Below are 7,550 nucleotides of genomic sequence, written 5' to 3' on the forward strand. Positions count from 1 at the left end.
CACTACCCATAACTTCACCTTTGGTCTTGAAAGTGTATGTGGAAGTCACAAAGGAAGAGCAAACATATAGAAAAATATCAGCAGAGCTGGAGAGATGGCTCAGAGGTTACGAGCATTGCCTGCTCTTCCACAGGTCCTGAGTTCAATTCCCAGAAACCACATGGTGGCTCACAACCATCTGTAATGAGGTTTGGTGCCCTCTTCTGACCTTCAGGCATACACACAGACAGAATATTGTATACATAGTAAATAAATAAATAAATAAATATTTTGAAAAAAAGAAAAATATCAGCAAATTGATGTTTGCAGCCTGCAGTAAAATTAGGCTAAGAAATCTGTTAAAACTCTGATGCTAGAGCTACTATAAAGATCTTTAGACAGAGGATCTTCTCTAGCCTCTCCCTGGGTTCGCTGATTTTACTACAGACATCTTTAACTCATGAGATAAATGTCAGTATACACAAGAGGTACTTCCCTTTATAAAGCTGCATCAGGGACTATGGAGATCAACACAGACCCTTTGTCCCTTTCGTTCAAATGTGTACTCAGTTGATTCCTATTACTTCTTTCAATTTAGGTGGGAGGCAAGCAGTCAGGGTAAAGTCCCCTTTTGAAAACCATTTTTCTGTAAGTCAATCTGCCTGGATTAGAAATGTCATAGTATAATTTATCATATGCAATCATGAATTATGTATATATATTTTAGAGCAGAGGTTCTCAACCTTCCTAATGCTGCAACCCTTGAGTATGGTTCTTTATGTTGAGGTGACTCCCAAGCATAAAAGTATTCCATTGCTACTTCATAACTGTGATACTTATACTGCTGTGAATCATAATATAAATATCTGATAAGCAGGATATCTGACATGTGACCCCCCCAAAGGGGTCATGACCCACAGTTTGAGAACCACTAAAGACTACAGAACACAAAAACAGAAAATGTTTAAAATACCTTAGAGACACGATCAGAATGTTCTTTTTTAAACCAACTGATGTCACAGCAACTAAAGAATGAAAACAAAAGCATGTCCCCAAAGTAAATTTTCCAGAGAATGATGGGGCAAAAATAAGAGGGACAGCAAGCATGGAGCAAAGGAGTCTCCGGTATCTTAGAGAAACTCAGGCTTGGGTATTCCAGACATTACACGAAGCACACCTACATGTGCAGCCTTCCATTTAAGAAAACTGGTTCTCTTTGCCTCCAGATGTCACGGCTGCCCCACAGCAGCAGCTCATCGACCACCTGGAAACCTGTTCTTTTAATTCCACTTGGGATCTGCCTCTTCTCAAGGCATGACTCTAGGCTGATCAAATTTTCATGAGCCTTCCAAGTCTAGCCTTTTTCCAGTGCCAGCTTCCTTTAATACCTGGAGAGTGTTGGAGGCATGTGGCTGGGAATACTCTTAAGTCCCCTCTCGAAGCTGGTAAATATATCATGCAAAGCAAGGTGTAGACATTAAATAAAACAAAGCAAGCAAACACCGTGGAGATATGGTGTTATTTCCTAAGTACGATGTACATGAAGGAAGCCCCTGAGGGCTCACTGTCACCAGGAAGTTTATGGGTGACATCAGTTTCATCCATGACATGTAACTGCATTAACCAAGATAATGCTAAAGTAACATGGCTTTCACCGTCATTGTGATGTCATCAGCAAAGATAGTAGTCAAATCATATGGTTGCCTGCATCTTAATGGTGTCACCAGCCAAAACATAACTTGCTTTCTGTTCATGAGCTCAGACTCCATGGTAAAGTGAGTCCATCCTCCATGAGAGCACAATTCCTGTGGGATACAAATGCAGCATTGGTTAGATGTGCACAGTCTCAGTCAGGCCTGTTGGTGCATGCCTCAAAACCAGCAGTGAAGAGGCAGAGAAATCTCTGTGAGCTGGAGATCAGCCTGGTCTATATGGTGAAACCCTGTCTCAAAACAGAACAAAATAAAATATAATCAATCTTACCAATTTCTTTAAAAAGAAAAAAAAAGACACTTTAGTTAAGTTAGCATCGATGTAGGAGGACATGGTACCTATGGTGTAGGCAGGAAGGACCAAATAACAAAGGAACAGAGCAAAGGATTCCTTTCCCAACTCATGAAAGTTGAGTTCGTATTGTTATCTGGCTCATATTTTACCCTCTTCCCAGCTCTCAGGATCAAGATGTTGCTTGACCCCATTTTACACCACTTAAGTAGGTTGTGGGCAGAGATCAAATGGACATGCAACTCTCCATGTTGGCTGGAATTTAAGACCTCTGGGAACCAACTTGTTAAAATCATCAATCCTAATTTAAAGCCGTAGTGGCTCTGTGTGGCACTTCCACCATGATAGAAGAGCAGCTGGCAGATGTCTTACCCACACCAGGAGACTGTCTTTGGCATCACCTAAGGCAATCAGACTTACCCACATCAAGAGACTACCTTTTCTATTGATTTTTATTGAGCTCTACATTTTTCTCTGCTCCCCTCCCCTCCAACCCTCTTCCAAGGTCCCTATGCTCCTAATTTACTCAGAAGATCTTACCTTTGCCCTTTCCACCAGACCTGATCCAAGGTCTTCCAGGTTCTCTGAAGGAGCTGGTGGGGAGAGATAAAAGGGAGAATCCCATGCCTAGAGAGGGAAGACAGGGAATCTGACCTAAGTTTGAAAACCTCCCATTATTCAATGTTTCCTTGCGGGTGGGGTGTATTAAACATATGGATCATCTAGGCTGGCCAGAGGAGTTAGTGTCCACTGGGGTAGGGAGATGTTTTCTTTCTTTGACTTTTCTTTTTTTCTTTAGAGCTCCGTGCCTCAGTTTCCTCCCCCCCCCCATCCTGGGAAATACTGTGCTCAGCACCCCTTTATGGAAATTTCTTGCACCCAAGTTTCACATCAAACACATGTCTCGACCCCTAGGACGACCAAGGTCTGAAGGAATGCTTTGCTATTCCCGCAGGATTTCTTACGTTTGGTTTGTGCACAGAGTTTTCCCTATCATTGCAGCAATTCCTTCCCCTTGGCCACCCCTCCCTGCGCTGTCCAGAGACTTTAAAATCTGGGCTGTTTTGCTGACCTGGAAAGTGTCAGAGGCACACTCACCCAAGGACCGCAAAAATTGACTTATGGGGCACTTTTGCCCCCAGGAGAGAAACTGAGGGTGTCATTAGGGTGAATTAGAATCCTGTACTGAGACTCAAATTGTTAGAATTAAGTTTGGGGTCTTAAAGAAAGAGACCACTGTGAGCTTACGGCCAGTCAGAGCTACAAGAAAAGAAAAAGAAAGACCACTATTCTTTTGGTTTGGTTGATTGGTTGATTGATTTTTGTTTTTCAAGTTTCTCTGTAGCTTTGGAGGCTGTCCTGGAATTAGCTCTTATAGACCAGGTTGGCCTCAAACTCACAGAGATTCGTCTAACTTTTCCTCCCAAGTGCTGGGAGTGTGTGAGGCACCACTGCCCAAAGTGATCAGTATTCTAATTGAAGCTTCTGGACAAGGCAAACTTTACTCTTGGCCAAGAAGTTGTTCTTAGAAGAGCAAGCATCACAAAAGAAATATTAAGGAAATCAAGAACACCACATCCTAGAAAATAAAAAAGAATATTAAGATGTATTAATACAAATAACTTTAGCTAAATAGTAATTAAAGCTCAAGATGGCTTTGAACCCAAGAAAAACTTTGAGGGATTACCTACCAGATACTCAAGCAGTATCTACTCAAGTTGGATCCAGGAGTTCAGTGACGACTTCATTCTATCTCAAGTTCTGTCTCCAGCTTAACACCAAACCTGAAATACGTTCATCCTTTTTCCAGAATCCCCACTCTCAGGATAAAAACAAAAATTCTGAAACAGGGGCTGGAGAGATGGCTCAGAGGTTAAGAACACTGACTGCTCTTCAAGAGGTCCTGAGTTCAATTCCCAACAACTACATGGTGGCTCATAACCATCTATGATGAAATATAGTGCCCTCTTCTGGCACGCAGGTGTCTGTGCAGGATTTACCTTCTTTGTGGTTTTTTTTTTAAATATTTGTTTTATTTATTTTGCATACAATATTCTGTCTGTGTGTATGTCTGCAGGCCAGAAGAGGGCACCAGACCTCATTATAGATGGTTGTGAGCCACCATGTGGTTGCCGGGAATTGAACTCAGGACCTTTGGTAGAGCAGGCAATGCTCTTAACCACTGAGCCATCTCTCCAGCCCCAACCTTCTTTGTGGTTTTATTCTGTGGGCTGGGATACTGGACTGAATACAAAGGAGCTAGGCAGTTAAGCACAGGCATCCATCACTCTCAGCTTTCTGACTGTGAAAGCAGCGTGGCCTGTGGCGTGAAACTTCTGCCAACATAACTCTGCACCATGACAGAACTTCACTTCAAACTGCAAACCAAATTAAGTCAGATATTTTCTTACTGAAATGAAAAAGGTAACTAATAGAGTTGGTTTGTTCAGATTTGGATATTGTACTGAAAATTCATTAATTTAGTATGTTTTGTATATATTCTATGGAAATCCAGCTATGAGTTGTAGGATGTTTAAACATACTGAAGAGTTTAAACTTTGTGTTCCTTGGCATCTCTTTGGCCTTTTATTAGACAATAATAGTTAATATTCAAGATAGAAATATCAACGGATAGCTCAGGAACCTATGAAATGGGCCCATCCCCTATGGGATAGATATACAATTATAGTATATCAAATGTCCAAATTCATATAAATACCACATATATCACATGGGAGACAACAGCCTAAAATGGTTCATAATAGATGGTAATTTGAGATGATCATATTCTTAAGAAAAGAGTATGTGATTAATACTCAATGATTTTATGTTAAAAAGAAATGAGAGCTAAACTTCAACTGTAGAAGACATTTCCAGTATCTTACTTTAACCTTGACATGAGCCATTCTACTGTATGGCTTTAACTCATAATAATTTATATATATATATATATATATATATATATATATATATATATATATACTTATATCAATGACTGGTAGGATTTTTACATATAAAATCTGACTAATTTTTGCCTCAGATGTGATGTTAGATGTATTATACTCTCCCAGAATTTTCCAACAGAAACAGTAGCTTCTTGGCAATGCACCCATTCTGTATCCCCCCTGCATTCACACAATAGAATATGAACTCGCACAGTACTGGTATTAGGAAATTGAACACTTTACAAATGATTATGACATAAAGATTGCTATGAAAAGCTCGTGATTGAGATTGGTACTCTTGTAAAAAGATCTTAGAGAGCAGCAATGCGACAATAACAACTCAAAGAAATCAGCCAATAAATTGATTATCATCACACACCAGACTTAACCACACCTTGGTCTTGAACTTACTGGTCCCCAGAATGCTGAGAAATGAACTTCTATTGCTCAAAAACTCTTCAGTTGGCATTCCTTTGTTATGGTAGACTCAGGGGATTGCACTATCTTCCTGTCATCTTTCTTCTCATGCCCTTACCAACATTCTGGAATAGCGTGTACATACCACTCCCACTGCAGACCATGTCTTAGAGTCTGCTGTTGGGATAAAATATAGAGGCATGATGTGGGAAGTCCTTCAGTATATGTATGGCTTTTATTGGTTAATGAATAAGCAACTGCTTTGAGTCTATAACAGGACAGAACAGAGCTAGGCAGGGGAAATTAAACTGAATACTGGGAGAAAGAAGGTGGAGTCAGGGAGATGCCATGTAGCCGCCACCAGGGACAGACAAGCCAGAACCTTGCTGGTAAGCCACAACCACATGGCAATACACAGATTAATAGAAATGGCTTAAATTAAGATATAAGAGATAGCCAATAAGAAGCCAGAGCTAGTAGACCAAGCAGTGATTTAATTAATACAGTTTCTGTGTGGTTATTTTGGGGTTGAGCAGTTAGGAACAAACAAGCAGCCTACTAAAACAGAGGCAATTTAATCTGCCCCCTGTAATTGTAAATAGTCTACTTATATCATCTTTTTTTCTGTGGCTCTATAAAAATACATGTATGTATTCTATGTAATGAGGCAGAAGTTACCATTTCAAATGTACCTTCATGCACTCCAATATTTAAAGGAAAAAACTTATTCTAATACATTAGTCAGTTCAGAGGCACTTGGTAATACAATTAAATAGTCTTAATATAAATGTTCTTAAGTGGAATTCATTTTAAAGTAATATATTTATATGAACTCCTAGGAAATTTTCAAAGCAATGGCTAAATATATCTTTCAATATATTCTGGGCATTTGTGTGAGAAGAATTAAAATATATTAGGAATATTTTCTTTCCACACAGATACCCTCAAGTGAAAGAAAAATATGTCTCCTACATTTTCCATGCAACATGACATGTGGTTCTCATTTGCAGTCTTGTGTAATAAAGGCCTGACTCCATGAAATGACTTACTCCTCTACCTGATAATCCTCCGCTGCCAGAAGTATTGCTTTTCAAGAGAAAAATGTCTCATGGGTATCTTATGCATTACTCATAAGCTAAAAATTAACATTTCTCCTGGAATATAGCTCTGGAAAATCTATAGATATTTTCCCCATCTTTGAATTTTTAATAATCTTGGTTCCTAGTGTACCAATTTTTACATCTGTGTTGTAATGTAGAGTGAAGAAAACAGAAGTACAAGAACAATCATGCCAGAAAGCAAAATGAGTTATATTGTCATGTGCTTTGAAAGGGTTATGGGAAAACAAGAAAAGTAATGAAGCAATTTGAAGAGCAAAAATGGTTAAGCGAAATAGTCAATGCTTCTTACGTGGCATTTACTCAGGGAAATTCCATACATAGACATAACAGATGGACGGGGGGAGGGGTCTGTATGAGGTGGGCATGAGACCATAAGGGATCAGACAGGGAGAGGTTAGAGGATGAGAGTTACTTGGAATGACAACTGGAATCAGGAGCATCTCTGGAATGGGCTGGAAACCTGGTGCAATGGAAACTCCCTGGAATCTAGAAGGGTGGCCCCTAGCTAAGCCTCCTAGCAATGGGAGATGTATAGCTAGCTTCTATCGTGAATTTTACACCTGTCTATACTGTGTCTTAGTCAAACACACCCACAAACAGTTCCCTTCTCCAAAATCCTCTCTCCCCCGCTACTCTTAAATCCTAACTTCATGTATTCCTTCACATTTTAAACCCACTGACTCCACTCAGCTATCAGTAAGTGCACAGATAGATGCATGACCAGCTACCAAAGCCAGAGCGGCCTTTCAGGGGCACCATCCCCACAGAAACCTTACTCCCCATCCCCCATGACTGTCAATTGCTAATAGCTTCTGAAATAGGGATGGACTTCATGAGCCCCTCCTCTGCCCATGCAGAGATTTTTTTTTTCTGGCTTGCTCTCGTTCAGTATTTATGCAGGCAGTCACAGCTGCTCTGAGCTCATGTATGCACTAACTCCAGCATGTTCAGGATGTCTGCTTCACTGCAGGCATGCATGACTCCTGGCTCTTAAAATAGTTTTTCCACCCTGTTCCTAACAATCTCTGATATGAAAGGGGTATGATATAGCTTTCCCATTTAAGGTTGAGTATTCCAGTCTCGT

This window comes from Microtus oregoni, unplaced genomic scaffold (assembly GCF_018167655.1).
Source record: "Microtus oregoni isolate MIOR12 unplaced genomic scaffold, Mior012 000087F_ref0000451, whole genome shotgun sequence".
Classification (NCBI taxonomy): Eukaryota; Metazoa; Chordata; class Mammalia; order Rodentia; family Cricetidae; genus Microtus; species Microtus oregoni.